Genomic DNA, 20,940 nt, shown 5'->3' with positions numbered 1-20,940 from the left:
TGAGGTAATGGCATTTTTTAAAAAGTCATTACTACTATATTTCGTGTGTTAAAAAGGTAAAAAGAGATATAGAAGATATATTTTAAGAAAATCAGACTTCTAGAGCTGAAAATGTATGATAAACACAGTGGATGGGATTAATGCCAGAATAAGCATTGTGATGAAATTGTTAGTGAACTTGAGGACATAGCAGGAGAAGTACCCCAAATGAAACAGGGAAAATTTCTTCTGTTAAAGAAAAGTGAACCAGAGCATCAGTGAGCTGTGGGACAGTTTCAAGTTGAGCGATGAGAGGTATTCAGAAAAATATTTTAAGAAATGATGGCCAAAAATTTGTGAAAACTGTACCTCTGCAGATCCAAGATATTAAATGGGACTAGAGTACAAAAAGCATGAATAAAGCTATATCAAGGTATATTATATCATAAATAAATTGCTCAAAACCAGTGATAAAGAGCAATCTTAGCAGTTAGAGAAGACATTTATGTAGAGAAGAACTAAGGATGATATCAGATTTCTTGTCAGAAATTAGGCATAAGAGAATATAGTGGAGTGATACCTTTAATATATTTGAAGAGTAATAATGTTGGCCGATAATATCATGCCCAGTGAAATATCTTTCTAAAATGAAGACTTGTACTGACATACAAGCTGAAAGAATTCACCTACACTTGCACCAAGACAGCAGATGGAAATAATGGAATAAAGGAGTAAAGAACACTGAAAATGGTGACTGTGTGCATAAATATTTAAAATAATTTTTCTTATTTGAACATTTTAAAAAGTCATTGACTGTTTGAAGACAAATATCAGTGTAGTATGGGACTTAGAAAACACGTAAAGTAAAATACATGACAACAGTATAAATCTCAGAAGGGTAGTAACTATTGTAACGTTCTTATTGAATATGTGAAGTAATATAGTATCATCTGAAGGTAGATTGTGACAAATTAAAGATGTATATTCTAAACCCTGAAGCACTAAGATTAGAAAACAGAGTTATAGCTTAATAAGCCAATAGAGGAATCACTAAAAATACCGATAGTGGTATTTCTGCAAAAGAAGACAGAAAGAAAAGAAAAAGAACAAAGAACAGAAGGAACAAATAGAAGATTATATTAAGCTTACACCTATGCACGGCAGTAATCCTATTAAGTGGAAAGTATCTAAATACATCAGTTAAAAACAGAGATTGTCATATTGCCTAAAGAAGCAAGACCCAAATAGATGTCTAAGGGAATAACACTGTAAATAGAAAGACACAAAGAAGTCAAAATTAAAATGATTGAAAAAGATATCTCATGTTAAACACTAGTCAAAGGAAATCTGGAGTAGCTACATTAAACCAAAAGAGGTTGTGGGGCAAAATATATCATCAGGACTAAAGAAAGTTATTTCCTAATGATAAACGAATCAGTCAAGATTATATAATAAACCTAAATGCTTGTACTTTTAATATTAGACCTTCAAAATACATGAAGTATCAAAATTGATAGAATTATGAGGAAAATGATGAGTCCTATAGATTACATTTAGAGATTTCAATATCCTTTCCTCAGCAATTGGCAGAAAACGAAAAATAAAAGTAAGGTTGTAGAAAGTGTGAATGACATAATCAATCCATCCATTTGAAATTAATTGACATTTATAGAAAACCGCCAAGGAGCTTAGTGCACATGGAACATTTACCAAGATAAACTATATTCTGGATCTTAAAAAAATTATCAGTAAATATAAAAGTATTCAAAGTCAGGCAAAGTTTATTCTCTGAACACAATAAAATGAGAAATCAATAATGGAAAAATCTGGAAAATTCTCAAATATTTAAAAACTTAAGTGCCAGGCTGCTATCTGCTATCTATCTATATCTATATCTATATCTATATCTATATCTATATCTATATCTATATCTATATCTATATCTATATCTATATCTATATCTATATCTATATCTATCTATCATATATATATATATTTGGTATAAATGAACAACACAGTACATTTATTTTTATGTGGTGTTGGGGATCGAACCCAGTGCCTCACACATGTAAGGCAAGCACTTTACCACTGAGCTACAACCTTAGCCCCCACTGCTAAATAATTTTTGAGTCAAATAAATCAGAGAAGAAATTCATATTTTGAGTTGAATAAAACTGAAAACAACATATCCATTTGTGCAATGTCACTAAAGTGTTATTGGAAAATTTATAGCACTACCAGGCCCAAGATAGCTTTATTAAAAAAGAAGTCTCCAGTCATTGACTTAGTTCCTACTATGAGAAACTAGAAAAGGAAAAATAAGTTAATCTCCAAGTAAGCAAGAAAAAAAGATATAATAAAGACCATAAGTCAGTAAAATTTAAAAAAAAGGAAAATAAGAGAAAATCAATGAAACCCAAAGCTAGTTCTTTATGATGAATAAAATTGATCAACATCTAGTGAGGGAAATAAAAGAGGAGACACGGGTTACCAATATTCGCAATCAGAGAAGGGATATCACTACAGATTTCACAGATACTAGACTGATAATGGGGATATTATGAACAGTTTATGTTAATTAACTTGACAATTTAGATGAAATGAAGAAATTCTATTTAAGCCACAAATTGCAAAAGTTCACTCAAGAAAAACAATTTCATAAACCTTGTTGACTATTAAAGAAATTGAAGGTATAGGTAAAAACCTTTCTACAAAGAAAAAAATATAAGACCAAGATAGCTTTATTGGTGATCCAATTAAACCTGTAAGGAAGAAATGATACTAATTCCTAATAGTAGTAGTAATACTAAACCCTTGTAGAATATTAAAGCAAGGAAATATTTCTCGATGAATCCAGTGTTATCACTACACCAAACCAAGACAAAGATATAATAAGAAAAGAAAACCACATACCTCTCATGGGATCTCCAATGAATCTGTACAGAAATTCTAAACAAAAATTTAAGTCAAATACAACAATATGTAAAAGGAAAATACATCATAGACAAAAACTAGACGGATGATGGGGATTTATGTCAAGAATCCAAAATTTATTTAACATTTGAAAATCAATGAAATTTACCACATTGATGTACCTAAAAGCACAATCTTTGTGTTTAGCTTGAGAGATACAAAACAAGCATTTAAAAAATATAGCAGAGGGGGGAAATGTTGGGGAGTAATATTGGCCAAATTATATTGTTATTTTGTGTGCATGTACAAGTAGGTGACAATAAATCGCATCGACATGTAAAAAAAATCAGCCCTGATTATTATTTAAAAAAATTTTTTAGATGTTGATTGACTTTTATTTTATTCACTTATTTATATGCGGTGCTGAGATTTGAACCCATTGCCTCACACATGCTAGGCAAGTGCTCTACCACTGAGTATCAACCCCAGCCCCTCAGCATTGATTATTGATGTAGAAAAACAAACAACAAACTAGGAATAGAAGGGAGCTTAAAACATCCTCTGAAAAATGCAGCTAACCTCATACTTAATGGTTGATAATTGAATACTTTTCCCCAAGATCAGAAACCAAACAGAGATGTCTACTCTCATTACATCTTTTCAGCATTGTACTGGGGTGCAGTAAGGAAATAGCTAGTATACTAAGGCAAGAAAAAGAAATAAAATGCACTCAGATTGGAAAGGAAGAAATAAAATTCTCTTTCTTTTCAGATAGCATGAATATATATAGATACAATCTGGTATGATCTAGAAAAAAGCTATTGTAAGGTTGACAGATAAAATTTACATCTAAAAGCAATTATATTTTCTATATATTAACAATGAATAATTAGAAATTGAAATTTTAAAGATTTCCATGTACAATAGAATAAAAATATGAAGTATTTAAACATAAACGTGGCAAAAACTAAAATGTATATATTCAAAACTATAAAATATTGCTGATAGAATTTAAAGAGAACCTAAATGGAGAGATATACCTAATTTATGAGTCAGAAGACTAAGGTGTCCATTCATCCCAGTTTAATCACCAGAGTCAACATTATTCCAATCAAAATCCCTGCAGAGTTTTGTAGAAAATGACAAGCTGATTGCAACAGACCTAGAATATGTGGCTTCAAGACTTAATCTAGGGCTGGGGATGTAGCTCAGTGGTAGAGGACTTGCCTAGCATATGCAAGGTCCTGTGTTCAATCCCTAGTACCATACGAAGAGGAAAAAAAATATTCTAAAGCTACAGTAATCAGGATTGCAGACAAAACATATTGAAACAGAGCCAAGAATTCAGAGATAGATACACAATATATATGGCAACAGTCATTGACAAAGATGGAAAGACAAGTAGAGAATGGAAAGTTTTTTCAGCAAATTGTACTGAAATTACTGCATATTTATATGCAAAATATTGATCCATGCCTTGCATTAGATACCTGAATTAACTCAGAGACTTAAATATTAAACTCAAAACTACAAAACCTCTAGGAAAAAAAATAAGAGAAAAATTTTTGTTGAACTTAGGTTTGGCAAAGATTTCTTAAATTTGACAACAAAAGCATTAAAAAGGATTTGACAGTGTGGGATTCATCAAACTAAAACCTCTGTAATTCAAAATACACTTTGAAGTCAATGAAATAGACAAAACACAAGCTGGGAGGAAATTACTGTAAAGCATTTATCAAGACTTGCATCAAGGATATATGAAGAACTCTTAGAACGCATTCGAAAAAATATAGTCCTGTAAAATAACACTTCATCAAAGAAGATAAACAGATAGTAAATACATTAAAAATGCTTGACATAATTATCAGGGAAATGCAATTTTGAAGCATAAGAGTTACCACTACACACTTATTAAATATCTAATATTAAAGACAATTGTGCTGAGTGGTTGGAGAAGAGATGGAGGAACTGGATGGGTACACATCTGGTGGGGATATAAAGTGGTAGAATCACCTTCTTAAAAAGGTAAACATACACCAGTCATATCCAACCATTCTTTTCCAAAGAAAAGATAAGTTATATAGCAATAGGAGGAATTTTATATCAGTGTTCTTGGCTATTTTATTTGTAAAAGCCCCAAACTGGAAAAAAATCCAAATGTCTGTCAATAGATGATAGACAAATTGTGGTATGTACATGTAATGAAATGCTACTCAGCAATAAAAATAGATGATAGATAAACTGATGTAGATGAATCTCAAATTATGCTGAATAAGAGAAGCCATAGAAAATACAATATATTATCCCATACACATAAAACTTGAGGAATACAAAGCAATCTATTAAGATAAGACATTTTGCTGGACGAATGGGAAAGTGGGGGGCAAGAAAGAAGGGCGACAAAGGGCAAAATTACCTAGAGAATGAGAATATTTTTGGAAGTAAAGGATGTGTATATTATCTTGATTATAATGGTGATTTCATAATTTCATGTTAAAATTCATCAAATTGCACACTTTAAATACATGTAATTTATTGCATGTCAGTTTTACCTCAAAGCTATAAGAATATCATCTTTTTTCACTTTCTAAGATACAAATAGTATTCTATAAATATTTTTCTCTACTTCATTTTTAAAAAATGTATTCCGGAAACCAGCTCTTAGCAGTATTTAAAATTATTTTCTTTCTTCTTTGGTTTATTCAACAACTTTCATTGATGACGGTTGTTTCAGCCTTTTGTGACCATCTTGTATTGTTATAATTAATGCTTGAATAACATAGTTTTGTAAATACAAGTTTTAAACATTTGTTGTTGTATTCCCAGTATCTTTAGAAGTTAGGGCTGGTGGACTATATAGCTCAGCAGTAGAGCACTTGCCCAAGATACCCTTCCCCAGCACTGAAAAAGTTAAAAAAAAAGTGGGATTGTTGAGTTAATAGGTAAATATATAAGCAGTTTTGGGAGATGTTGCCAAATCTCATTCATAAGGGTTGTATCATTTTGTATACTTATTAGCAGTGTCTGAGAATTTGTATTCCCCCACATTCTCTCACCTACTGAGTATGTTGTCAAACGTTTGGATCTTGCCAATGCAAGTGAGAAATGGTGTCTTGGTGTGGTTTAATTTGTATTTTGTTCATTATGAGATAAGCAGAGCATGTTTCCATATGTTATAGCTATTTGCATTTCTTTTCCTGAGATCTGTTTATTTCTTCAGCCCATTTTTGTATAGGTTTGCTGGCCATTTTATTTATAATGTTCTTTATATTTCAGGAACATGATTCTTTGGACAATAATATGTTGCAAATATTTTTTCTCAGTTTGTCATTGTCAAACTGCGTGTGTGTGTGTGTGTGTGTGTGTGTGTGTGTGTGTGTGTAGCAGATTTAGATACAGCCAGGAAAGATTTTTTCAATGAGGCAGGTTTTGCCCACTCATAATACATAGAAAATTTCACTTAATATTTTCTAGTACTTGTTTATTTTCTATTTTTACATTCATGTTTCTTATCCATTTTTAGTTTATCTTTTGAATAAGTAGAGAAAAATCCAATTTTATAATTTTCCATGTGGTAACGCTACTTATTAGAAAGTCTATTTTCCCCAAACTAACTTTTATTGTACCCCAAATGTCCAGTTGGTTCTGTTTCTGGATTCTCTATTCTGTCCCACAATCTCTATGTATTCCTGGGCTTGGACGAGGGTACATGAATTAATTATATAGTCTGCCCTCCCTGTACCCTTCATTGCTCTTCTTTTTCAGTGCTTTCCTGCTTATTCTTGTTCTTTTGAATTGACTATATTCAACTTGACGACAGATTTTTAAAGATCCACAGATGTTCATTTCCTCCCCAAGTTAAATGTCCCCAGTTTCTTCAATTTTTAGCACGTGCTTTTCTGGCTATTCATGATTCTGTTCTTTTCCAAAAGTCATGCAACCCTAAAATGTGGCATCCAGAAATGAAGCCACCGGCTTGGGGTGATAATGACATGATTCCTTAGGGTAAGGCTTTTTAAAAAGAGTGTCATCCACAATTGGAGAAAGTAACAAGACTAGAGTGAGCAGGGAAGGAAAGCCCAGTCCGAGCAGTAGTCTTTTAGAAGGGAGCAGGAGAAGCTTCTCCTCTTCTGTCTGCACTTTTGGGGCAGGTAGGTACCTGGTGTCTCAACACGTTGACAAAAGGGTTTTGCTCTGGGAGGGGCTGGGAGGCCTGACTTTCTCCTTTTTCCTAGTCTCTGCCTATAATCCCCTTCTGCTAGTTCCCTGGCTTCCTCCAGGGCCTTCTAAATCTCCGGTCCTCTCCCAGTTCCGGGGACAGGTGAGCCTCTTTCCTTCTGGAGTCCTTTCATTTGGACTCTTCCGCTTGGCTCTACTGGCGCTGTCCCCCGCCGGGCTCCGCAGTTGGTTCTTCCCGCTCCCAGCCACGCCCCTCGGCATCCTCTGTCTGCTCACTGCAGTCCACCCAGGGGCTTCCTCTGATGACGGGTTTCAGTGCCTTGGGCGGAAAGCACCTGTGGTGGAGGAAGGCAAAGTTAACTCCCAGTACCCGCCCCCTGCGCTGGGTCCTACTGAAGTAGGAAACGGTGAAAGAGAGTGTCCTGTGCTGTTCTGCAGGGAAGCGTCGCTTCCACTCAGCTGTCCCTACACCATGGACTCAGTACCTGCCACTGTGCCTTCTGTCACTGTTTCCCTGGGGGACCCAGAGCTCCTGGGACCCCTGTCGGGTGGCTGAGTTCTGGCGGAGTGGGTGCACTGACTGTCATGGCGACAGAGAAATGGAGTGTGTCAGGCCCAAGGCAGGCAGGACGTGACTGTATGGTTAAGCAAGGCCGGTGAGAGTGTACTTGAGCTTTCCCCACTTGCACTTTTTTTTTGACGGAATAGAGGTGACAACCTCATGGTATGTTCTGAAATGCAGCCAACAATCCAAACAGCTAATGTTACTACAGGTCTTTTCCCTAAGGAGACTGCTGGGGAATTGGGCCCAAGTGACAGTTATCTCATATTACGTGTAGAGGGCGGTGAAAACAGGGAAGAGTAGGCATGTGTTTACTGCACTGCCTTTGAGCAACCATTTAAAATTAGGCTCTGAATTTTATAGAAGGATGTTAAATTCAGAGAAGTTTATCTAAGCCAGTTTTCAAGAGTTGTCTGAAATTACATGTCACGTATCTGTATATAAGAGTGGAATGGAAGTAAGATTTAAAATCTTATACATATATCGTCATTGTTTTTATTTGTTGCCATAAAATTAATTAGTTCTTTCATATATTTAAGTTTTGTCTTAAATGAATTTTTTAAATTATAAAAACCAGGTTATCTAAGAGAAAAGAATGATACAGAGGGATTCTAGCCAGGTGTTAGATAATGTGATGATATAGGGCCTGTTACAAACTGGAAATGTATGCTCAATTTAAAGTATTTAGATTCGGGCTGGGGTTGTGGTTCAGTAGAGCGCTTGCCTAGCATACATGAGGCACTGGGTTCGATCCTCAGCACCATATAAAAACAAAACAATGTGTCCACCCTAAAACTAAAGATACATAAATAAATATTTTTAAAAAGTATTTAGATTCACTATACTTGAAAACACTGGAAGCGAACAAAAAATATGAGACTGCCAGTATTCTCTCTCTTGAAGAAGCTATTGGAAAATATTGAGGAGGTGGATTTCTGATGAGGAGGTTGGTTTAGAATTGCCATGATTCTTTGTGACTGTTTTGTTATAAATTTAAGGTTTCCCATTTCTTCTAATTTGTCTGTTTAAGCTGTTTACTACATTGCCTGATGATGATACTCAGCCTGGGCCTGATTTTTATGGACTACCATGGAAGCCTGTAGTATTCACTGTTTTCTTTGGGATTGTATCCTTTGTCATTTTCTTTTGGAGAACTGCTCTTGTGAGTAAATTAACTTACTTATACCTTAGCACATAAGCACAAGGATTATTTTATATAGTCACTGCCCCCCCTTTCTTTTTCTTTTTCAGTTGCTAAAACACAAAATAGTGGTTTAAGTCAAACTAACATTATAAAATAATTTAGTGTGGGTGCAGTTGGTAGAACTGGTAATTCTTACAGCCATCCTGACCAGTAGTTTCATATGTATCAGAAGTCTTAAAAGTGGGATAAAAGATGGGATAGGTTAGATAAATATCCTTTTATGTAGCATATATGTCTAGTAATCTATCTTAAAGAAATAACTATGCTTTGAAGATTTTGGTAATGTTTTTCAATGGAACAGTGTATTAGATTGAAGACTTAGCACAACATAATTCATTTAGGGGTTATTGTATGTTCGATTAGTGGAATAGTAGGCAGATTTATTTATTTCAAAGCTTTGAGGTACAGAAAATGCTCACAATTAAATGTGAAGTGGGAAAAAAAAACAGAAACTAAGATTTAAATGTTGATGAACTGTATGTTAATATAAACATACAAACAGGGGGAAATGCTGCAAAGAAATACAGTAAAATGAGAAAAAGGAGATGAGATAATTTTTCCAGTCTTTTATATAAATTTTTCCCAGATTTTATGATTTGATCATATGTACAGAAAATACCTTTTTATTTGGAAGTATAGATTATGTGTTGTCCAAAAATCCATTAAATGTTTTGTTCATTAAGGTTTTTTTTTTTTCTGAGCAGAATTAGTCTATCTCTGTGTATGTGTGTACATATATGTATAAGTGTGTGTGTGTGTGTGTGTGTGTGTGTGTGTGTATATATATATGCGCTTATACATACTTATGTTTGTACTGTAGGTCATTCTGTTTCATAGTTATTTAACATAATTGGAAGAAAATTATTTTAGGTAAATGGACTTTGCATATGAAAAGCCTAACAGTTAAAGAGGCCAAAAGCATTGGATACAAATCTTTTCAAATCTGAGTGTTCTTTTTCTGATTTCTTAATTATTTCAGACATATCATTGTTAAGATAAGTTTCCTCTCCTTGTACAATTGAGTGTAAAATCTCTTAAAAAGTATTCCCTTCTTAAATAGAAGAATCGTTTGCCTGGATTCCTGTGAGGAATTTTCTAATCTCATTGAACTTTTTCTCAGCTAAAAGTAAAAAGGAAATAGAAGGATAAAGAGAAGGGAAAAACATGAAAACATTTTGCCTGGATTCCTGTGAGGAATTTTCTAATCTCATTGAACTTTTTCTCAGCTAAAAGTAAAAAGGAAATAGAAGGATAAAGAGAAGGGAAAAACATGAAAACATTTTATATTTCTCTCTCTTGTTTCTTTCATTTCAAGAACCCTGGTACCTGTTTCTCTTTTCACTAGGTTATGTGGGATGTGGTTCCTAGCTTGTTGCTCCTCAGTTTCAGCATTTGACTTTGGAACTTTAGTCCCTACCTTAGATGTCTGCTTTTATGCTACTTCCCATTTTCCTCTGTTGTCATTTTGAGTAAAAGGTTAGCAAGGCTATGACATTAAAGAAATGTTCATTTATTTCTGTGTTGGAGTTTTCTGAATGCAATTTCCTATTACGAAGATCCCATGGATGATCCATGGACACATCTGGGTATCCCATCACCATTTATAACATTTGAAAGGAAAAGTAATATGCTAAGTTACAAAGAAATTTAGTGATGTTTTAAAAAAATTTCTGCTTAGGTTTTATTATCAGGTAGTTTATTGCTGTTTTTTGGAAACGATTGTTTTTGTCCTTTCCAGAATATGTTAATTGTCATTTCTCTTATTGCTTGTGCATTTTCTTCTAGCAGTCTTTCCTTTCAGATTTCTTGCTATATATTTAGTGGTTTACAGAAATAAGATGATGTAGCCTCTTAGTTTCTAAATTCAGCCAATAGCCAAATTTAAATTGGAGTTCTAAGATGTTTTCTGGTGAGTGAAAGTGGCATATCTTAGTACAAAGATTATGCCTTTAATATTGTTTCCTCAGATTTCTTTTGAATAGTCATTGTTTCTAGACTTTATCCTGGTTATTTAGAATTGTCAAGTAAATGATTTTGAGTATACACACACACACACACACACACACACACACACATCTTTACTGTGAAATAAGGTACATATCTTAGTGTTTTTATGTCAGAGGCTATTTATGAAATATCACTACCAATTAAATTTAAAAGGCTTGTTAACCTTTACTTATTTTTAATCCTATAAATTATTTTCCTGAACCAGAATGTTATTAAATTCTCACTTGGTTATGATTCTGACTGTTGTTTTAGGAATGCTGTTTCTATTGAGCAGATGTTTGACATCAAATTTAATCTTTTTTCTCTCTTCTAGGTAAAAGATAGAGTATATCAAGGTAAATTTTTAGGTTTCTTAAACTTGTAATAACCCTTTGTATTGGTGTTTGATGTGTGTTTTATGTATATTAGAAGTAGATACAGTGACTTTTAATGTCTATTATCTTTTTTACCTCCTGAAAATTTTACTATTCCTAGGTTGCTAGTATGGATAATAGAGAAGATGATGATGGTTCCAACTCTGAGATAGGAGATAAAGAGGAGGAACAAATTGTGGATAGGGAGATGATGAAAAGTTTTAATTTGGGGCAGATTAACTTTGAATATTGATGTAATGCAGATGTATTACATTTGAAGAGTATTTCTATGCTAATGATTTAATCATGCATTAAGTAATTGAGTAGATAATTTGAATAATGGTAATGTGAATCAGTATGTTTTCATTTCTGTTTTTCTTTGCAAAGAATTAAATGATTCCATTTTCGGAAAAGAAAGTGTTTTGAGAAGGGGGGAATATCAAACTACAACACTTTACTGTATTTCCCATCTGTGAAATAAGCTTAAATTGAAATATCATTTTGGATGGGAGGGGTTCCTGGGATTGAACTCTGGGGCACTCTACTGAGCCACATCGCCAACCCCCTATATTTAGAGACCAAGTCTCACTTAGTTGCTTAGTGTCTCGCTCTTGCTGAGGCTGGCTTTGAACTTGGGATCCTTCTAGCTCAGCCTCCTGAGCCACTGGGATTACAGGTGTGCACCACTGAACCCAGCAAAATATCATTGTTCTTATATTTTTCTTAAATTTTAATAATTTTTATACTCTTATTGCTAATAAGCATAGATTGCTTTTTAAAAGCATAATAGTTATGCTAAGAAGTATTTCCTCATAGTACCATATAACATGTCTTTGCTTTTAGTAGATTGAGTAATTGAATTTCATTTAGTGATTGTAATAATCTTGTGTATTTCCCCCTTTTAGTCAATGAACAGCAAATTTCCAAAAGGTGAACAATTTCATGAAAGAAAATGAAGAACTAATGCAGAAATTGTCAAATTATGAACAGAAGGTATAATTATTTTTTTTGTTTCTTTCTCCCTTTGTTCTAGCTTGAATCATTCCTACCTGTTTTAATTTAAAAATCATATTTTAAAATTTTTGTTTCATTATTTCTTACAAATCATCCAAATTCTAAACAGTCATATGTATTAAGTACTGCTTTTTTCTGGAAAGGGTCACTTGTCTGGAAGTAACTTGTATGGTAGCACTTTAATTTGTGAATCTTAATTCTGAATGCTTTATTTACATAGATGAAGGAATCAAAGAAACAGGTCCAAGAGACCATGAAACAAAATATGATTCTTTCTGATGAAGCAACTAATTATAAGGTAAAAATCCCTTCTTTGGGGAGAATTACATTCTAAACTCAAAAGTAAATGTAATAAGTGAGTAATCTTGACACCTTTTTTTTTCCATGATAAAAAGAAGCTTCTTGAAAAAGCTAAAGAACTTCTGGATGAGAGAGCTAAAAGTCTTCATGTTATGTTAGAATCTGAGAGAGAACAGAAAGCTAAGAATCAGGACTTGGTAAGAGTTTTGCTGCTAAGTATTACTGCAATTTGGCTTTTGAAATATTTTGTAAAATTGGTTAGGTTGAACTTAGTCCAGCTGTTAACTAAAGTAAGATTAGGAGTCAAGGAAGTTGAACCCACTTCTGCCCATTTTGTGGAACTTTTAAGTACTGATACAACAACTTAAAAAATTTTTACTTACATATTTCATTTTCAATTTCTATAAGTTTCTGTAATTACATAAAAGTTGCAAAAGATGGTAGAGAGTGTGTTCTGAAATATCCTACACCCAAGTAAGCTTGATCACCTAGCTGAGGTAGTATTTATCAGATTTCTCCACTGTAAAAATTCTTTCCAATCCTTTTCATATTGTATTCTTTGGAAGTTACCATGCACAGCCCACAGTTAAAGTATGAAGAGTTACAAGCTCAGGATGCAGCTCATGGTAGAGCACTTGCCTAGCATGCATGAGGCCCAGGATTCAATCCCAGGCATTGCAAACAAAGATTGCAGATTTATGTCCACTTCCTTAAGGAGCAAGTATCTTTATAATTTTTTTGGAATTCTTCTGTATGTGAGATTAGTCTATTCTTCCTTAAATTTTATCATTTTTTACTTCAGATAAGAAAATTTTAAAAATGATCTTGGGAAATTTTTTTCTCTATCACTAGAAAAAAATTACTAATTTGAACTGGTTTACTTGAAACAGTAATTAATTAGTTAATTTTCTGTGCTTTAAAACATTTACTTATTGCATTATGATTTTCTATACTTTGAACTTTTTTTCTGGTTATCTCATAAACAGTAAGGTTGTGGATGCCATGAAATATTTATGACTTCATTTTCCCTCATCTCTTTCAGTTCTTGATTTTTTGCTTAGTCCAAAGCTGGATTCCCTGCATTTACCTGAAATGTAATGGGATGGCTTGACAAAAATTTTGTTGTGTTTATCTTTTTTAGTATATATATGTATGTGTACACACACACACACACACACACACACACACACACACACATATATATATCAATATTTCTACTGAAATCCTAATGCATATTTTGTGTTCTGTTTTCACCTGGCAGATAATGGAAAATAAGAAATCTATAGAGAAGCTTAAAGATGTCATTTCAGTAAATACTTCTGAACTTTCAGAGGTAAAGCTGCCAACTATTGCTAACGGATATTAATACTACATCTTAGTTTTGTTGCGGACCAAAAATTTGAGGTGTGCTAAAATGTGCAAAAAATGAGAACTATATGATGTCTTGTTTGGGAAAGTATAACTTTGTTTCTTCTTTAGAATTAATTCACTAACTGTAGTGTTTTTCATTAGCTTCAAATTCTCCTTAATGAAGCTAAGCTTCGTGAAGAGAAGGTGAAGTTGAAATGCTGTCAGCTTCAGAAAGAAAATACCATGCTTAAGAAGGAGAAAGAGCAGGTAAAGAAAATTTGATATCATACATAATGTAAACTAGAGAAGTGAATATCATTATCTTGTATCTTTCTTGGATCTGTTTCTGAGGTAAGGAATATTCATGTAGGACCTTTTCTAGATATGCAAAGTTTAAACAATGCTCCCCATTTTGAGTGCATATATATGGTCTCCATCTGTTTTGGATTTTTGGATTATTGCTTTTCTTATCAAATGTCAATCAGTTATTAACTTGCATAGCCTCAAAGAAACTTTTTAAACCAGAAAATTAAGTATTTTATGATCCTCTTTTGAATAGTTACTGATTCACCGGCCAAGGGAAGATTACATGATAAGGAATCTAAATTTAGGAGACAGTCATATGTGCCCAGCCATTCCTGCTGGAGATAAATTATTTGAATTGGCAGCAATTTTCTGGGGAATGCAATAAACAGGGTCAACTTCCTGATAGCTCTGATGTTCTTACTGCAGCTGTGAGAGTTGGGGCCACTCTGCCCTCTTCCTTAACCAAGGTCTCAACCCCCTCGATTGAGGCAGGCCACCGAGGAGTATGGCTCTCTATTTCTTTGTCTAAGTCTTGTAGTCCTGATATATCCAGTGCAGAAACCCCTCCCTAACCCATAGGAATTCATGTGTTTTGACTTTTCAGTTGCAGCAGGAAGTAAAAGACTGGAGTACATCACACGCTGAGCTCAGTGAACAAATGAAATCATTTGAGAAGACCCAGAAAGATTTACAAGTAGCTCTTAGTCAAAAAGATGATACTATTAATGTAAGTTTATACTCCAAATACATGTTTCATCTCATGAATTCTCCTGAAATCTTCTGAATTAAAATCGAGAGTCTTCCAACCTTTTGCTTCTTTTCTAGGCTTTGACTAATCACGTCACACAGTTGAATCGGTTTCAATGTGAATCTGAATCTGAGGATCAAAGTCGAGATGAGTCAGATGAATTAACCAATGGAGAGTTAGCAGGTAAGATCAGTCTCAGGGAGGTTGAATCCTTTTTTGCTTTCCTGTCTTTAATTAAGTATACAGATGCCACTTTTCAGCTGGCTTAATTTCTTCTTAAGCTTCAGGGTTGTAGACACATATCACTGGATCTATAGATATGTCTGTTGCATTGGCAGAGGTGGGTTGTTGGGGTATAATGTAGCAATAGGCATGTGAAGAACACTGACTTTTTCTATCCTATTGAAAACTAGTAAGTACACTGCAGCTACAATAGTCATATCCTATACCTCTAAGTATTGAACATTGTACAGTAAGAGAAATTTATTTCTTAACTTATGCAGATGATACTTGATTTTGATACTCATCATCTCTATGGCTCTGTGGTTTTAAGGTCCACGGTCAGTCCGGAGGCAGTTGGAACCATAAACTAAGGCTGTGAGAACAGAGGCTAGAGAGCTAGAGACTATCAGAAAGCTAGAGAGGGAGTGTAACAGTGTTTACTGATGAGGAAAATATTTCCAGATGTTTTCTCCCATGTTGGATATTGCTTACATAGCAAGTATTTCAAACCACACCTGGTAGTAGATTCAGGGAGAAAATAGAGGATTGAATCTTTCTAAACAAGACACTTATTGCCCAGGTGAAGATAGATCTGAGAGAGAAGAAAAGCTTTTATCTTACAAGAATAGCATAGATAACATTTTAGTTGTGCAAACTAGAAATTCACCTTTTTTTAAAGACAGACACAGTACTTTTATTTATTTTTATGCTGAGGATCAAACTCAGTGCCTCACACATGCTAGGTGAGCACTCTACCACTGAGCCACAACCCCAGTCTGAAATTCACCTCTCTCTTTTTTTTTAAATCTAAGCTTGCAATTCTCTTAAAAGTCATTAGTCTAATCAGTATAATTATTTAATTGATTTTTTTCTTCCAGTGTTTGAACACAATCATTCTTTAGTTTAGGGAAGTTAGGAGAATATAGAGATAAAAGTAAGGAAAGAAAAAGCTAAAGTCTTTTGTTTTTTAGGTGATCGGAACGAGAAGATCAAAGATCAAATTAAGCAGATGATGGATGTCTCTCGGGTATAGTTCTTTGTAAGAGTCCCATAGTACCTGTGAATTCTTCCTGTGCCTCACTTTTAAGAATACCTCTCTTTTCTGCAATTTTTAGACAAAAACTACAATATCAGTAGTTGAAGAGGATCTAAAACTTTTACAACTTAAGCTAAGAGCCTCGATGTCCACAAAATGTAATCTAGAAGGTGGGTTCTTCTTGAGAAGAAATTGCCATGTTGGAAAGACTTAAAAATTTATTGGAAAGATAAAGAATGGCTTCTTGCTTTCATGCTTTTTACTTTTCTTGGCACTACTCCCTCAAACAAGTTCTTAAGTCCTTGTACACATATAGAGATAAGCTGTTTTATCCTTTACAGACCAAATAAAGAAATTAGAAAGTGACTGCAATTCACTACGGTCTTCTAAAGTTGGACTGGAAGAGGAATGCAAAACTCTTAGGCAGAAAGTGGAGATTTTAAATGAACTCTACCAGCAAAATGAGATGGCACTAAAAAAGTAAGATTTCCATTGTTTGTTATTGTTATCATTGTGTGAACTAACAGATAATTTTATCTAGTAGAGATTTGTCTTTTTTCCTTTGTGTTTTGTTTCCTATAAGTTGCATTTTTCTTTCCATCATCAGTCTTAAGAGTCCTGAGGTAGTTGGAACCATAAACTAAGGCTGTGAGGACATCGTAATCAATTGTCAAATTCATATGAAGGCAAGAAGTGGTAAACTGGTATTAACAGTCACTGATGTGGAAATACCTCTCAAAGATCTAGACCCTTTCTATGATCCCACTATTTATTTTAATTCCCTTTCATTGTGATCAGTTATGTAATTCTAATGTTTTGAACTTGTATCTCTAACTCTGGACCTTTAAAAATACTGAGTGATTTGGAATGACATGTTTTAGTAGAATAAAAACTTCAAAAAGGAATAATATTTACTTATTGATGGTACAAGTTTTGGACTTGAATATCTCAGATGTTCACACTAAAAATTGAACTGTGGCAAGGATTTTAGGAGTTATGATTACAGAAGTACTTGTTTGTAGTATATATTTATATATTAATCTTCTCAGTGTGGAGCTAGTTATTTTTTGGAAGTTCATTTGAAGTTTTTAATCCACAAAAATACTTGAATTCTCTAAAAATAGTTTTTTTGTGTGTCAGATTTTATTTGTTTGCACCTGATTTATTAACAAGATATATATATATATATATATATATATATATATATATATATATATATATATATATAATATATATATATATATCTTGTTAATGCAAAGACAGACCTTCTTATAGACCTAACTATTTTTAGGTATTTTGACTTCTGTTGCCTAATTAATGCATTAAATATTGAAACCTTTCCATTAATTTTTCTAAAATTCTGTGATCTCCAAGCGACCTTTTTAGAATCTCAAATTTTTGTTCAGGCCAGTTCTAAATGCCTGGCCTGTTTCAAAGAAACATTTCTCATTTTATCACTTTTTTTTTCAAAAGAACACTTGTTTTCTCTGTCCCTACTAGTAATATGAATGACCTAAATGGCAATTAATTTTCTTTGTAATGCAGTTAAATTGTAGCACTATTTTCCTCAACTCCTCCAAAATTCATTCAGTCATCATCTGTGGTTTGTACTCTTTTTACTCATCCCCAGGTACTATGTTAGTTCATGCCTGTGTCATCTTTTCTGTTTCTAACCTAGGTCATCTGTCTTCATTCTCCATTATTTATATTTTTATATAATTTATTTCAAATTCTTAGTAATTTTCTCTATAGCCGCTTGAGTGGACTTTCTAAAATATAAGTCTGTTCATGTCAATATGTGCCTGTGGTTTATGAAGAATTTGCTTTCTATTTAATGACCTGTTCTTTTTTTCTTCCTTGTATCTTTTTAATAGTTTAAATATTTTTAATTATTTTCCTCATTCCCTGTATAAGCTTGATGTAATCATAAATTATAATGGAATTATAATTATATAATTATAATTTTATTCATCTTCTCATAATTTAAAGGCCTTGGTATATATTCTGGATTTAATAAAAACCTGACATAGATTAATAGGTTTATTACTTGTTTTTATGGGCTTTAAGTAGCTCCTGAATCAGATAACTGTTGTGGCATCGTATGTTAGTACTTCATATACTGTGAACTCCACAAGACATTCATTCAATTTATACACATATTTAAAGTTTCTGTAGTTCTGCATTCTACACTGTTGGTTTCTTATTTGAAATTATTTTCATTCTATTTGAACATTGTCCTTTAATGATAGATTTGATTAGTGTATCAAAGTAGTACAAGGATAAACAGAGAATAGTATTTTATCCACTAAATATTGCTACCTTTATAATCTGTATTAGGTTGACATGAACTTCATGATTAGAGTTAAAACCAGTTTCCATTTTTAAAGGATCTTTCTTTTGGCTACTGAATTTTGACTGTTACTTAGTTTTAGAAATTTAAAAATATCCAATTAATTACCATCTGTTTTAATTTTTTTTCTTTAAGGAGTTCATTATCATTGTTGTTTGGTCTTATCCCTCCCCTAGTTCCTGTAGTCATTTCTCTCTTTTTTTAACAGTTGTATTGAGAAGTGCCTAGGTGTAGTTTTCCCCACCCCACCCACTTTTTCCTCTTGCAGTTATGTTGCTTGGGACCATTAAACATTTCTTGAATTTTCGAGTCTTTTTCTAAATGTTGATTTTACCTCATTCTCTCTTCTGATTATAATGATGCATATTAGAATTTGATTTCCCCTGCCTCCTACATTCTGGATTTACTTCTTCTGGATATTTTCTTCTGACCTGTCTTAAAAGCGGTAGGATTTATTTTACTTCCCAAATCTGTTGTTAAAATCATTCATTGAGTTTAGGATTTTAAAAAGTTCAGGGTTTAAAATATTATTTTAGTTGTAGATGAACATAATATTTTATTTTATTTTTTATAGGATTTTTTTAAGAGAGAGAGAAAGATAATTTTAATATTTATTTTTTAGTTTTTGGCGGACACAACATCTTTGTTTGTATATGGTGCTGAGGATTGAACCCAGGCTGCACACATGCCAGACGAGCGCCTTACTGCTTGAGCCACATCCCCAGCCCGATACAATATTTTATTTATTTTATGTGGTGTTGAGGACTGATCCCAGTGCCCCACACATGTGGGGCACGTGCTTCACCACTGAGCCACAACCCCAGTCATATTTCAGTACTACAGCTCAAACCCAGGACCTTGAGCCATGTGCTCTACTATTGAGCTACCTCCCCAGACTCCTTGCTCTTTCTCATAAGGGACTAGTGTCTTACTGCTTTCCAAGCTATCTTTAATCTCATCATTCTGCCTCTGCCTCCGAGTATCTTTGACTGTGTGTAGGTCACCACACCCAACTATTTCTTGGTTTTATAGTTTCTAATCCTTAGACAAAATTTATAATTTTTTTTTCCTCTTTTGTGGTGCTGGGGTTTGAACTCAGAGCCTTGTGTATGCAAGGCAGCACTCTACCAACTAAACTATATTCCCAGACCTGAAATTCATAATCTTGACTTTACTTTTTTGAAACATGTGCGGTTAACCCCATTAGGTGTTTTCCTTTTCTGTGGGATTTTTTCTCACAGAATTTTGTCTTATGGAGTGCCTGGTCAGTTTTGATTGGCTAACATTGTTGTGATAATTATACATGAAATTTGAGGACTAAGATGAAGTTATCTTGTTATAGAAAAGTGTTGAGGTTACTTGAGTAAGATTGTCACTTCAAACGTAGTCAGCAATTAAGATAATTCAAAAATGACTTGTCTTTTCAATGTTTCAGTATTGTTCCTTTTGGATTTTTTGCCTGTTCATCACTTAAGTGTGCAGTACTTTCTAATCTAAACTCAAAGGCTAGGGCTTTTATTAAGGGTCCCTTTATTTGTAGCCCCAAACACTTCTTTTTTTCTCTAAGCCCAGGAATTTGATGAAGGCTTAGTTCAGACTCATTATATCTTTGTGTTATCTTCAATATGTGGGTAAACCTAGGAGAAAAGTACCTTAAAGTGCCAGCCTTACTTGTAATTCTGAGATTCCTTTTTCTAATGGATCTTGGCCACATACATATATCTTTACTGCCTTTTTAGCTTGTATCCTTTCAAACACAATTTTATATTCTTATAAAGATGTTTTGATTGTTCTTAGTGCTCTCAGACTAACTCTTTGGTAATTGGAAACAAAATTCTCTCTGTCCTTCAAGATTCAGTTTTCTCCATATTCCTTCTTAAGCCAGTGGGGAAAATTATTATATTCCTTTAGGCATCATTTATACCTGAAACAGTGAGCTCTTTTATTCTTTAGCATCTTACAAGGTAACTAGTATATTATAGCCACTCATAAAATACTTGCTGAAGAATTAAATGAGAAGCTATATAAGAATATATAATCCCCTTTTTCTATTTGGTATCAATAATCCTTTTTTACTATAGTTCTTCTGATTTATGGAAAATTAAGTTTCAAGTTAATTATCTTTTGAATTGGAACTATGGCTAAAGTAGTACAAGGATAGCAGAAAATAGTATTTTTAAAATCATTAAATGTGGCTACCTTTGTCTCAGTAGATGAACATCTTGAGTTTCATGATCAGAGTTAAAACTTGTCAGTAGATAATACTCTGATCATGGGTCAGTTTGGCTTCTTTTTCTGGTTGACAGACATTATCAAAACTCAGATTTGTCTTTTTGCTTAATTGCAATTCTTTTGAAATATATATCTAAAGTGTCAAAAATGTTCTGTGGTTAATTGCATAGCTAAAAGACATATTC

At 33.4% G+C, this 20,940-nt stretch overlaps 1 pseudogene; it reads left to right on the top strand.

The window, feature by feature from the left end:
- Positions 1 to 20,940, top strand: part of LOC144374821 (transport and Golgi organization protein 1 homolog) — a 48,548-nt pseudogene that overhangs the window by 20,757 nt on the left and 6,851 nt on the right.

This window comes from Ictidomys tridecemlineatus, unplaced genomic scaffold (assembly GCF_052094955.1).
Source record: "Ictidomys tridecemlineatus isolate mIctTri1 unplaced genomic scaffold, mIctTri1.hap1 Scaffold_898, whole genome shotgun sequence".
Lineage (NCBI taxonomy): Eukaryota > Metazoa > Chordata > Mammalia > Rodentia > Sciuridae > Ictidomys > Ictidomys tridecemlineatus.
This window is presented reverse-complemented; position numbering and strand designations above follow the sequence as displayed.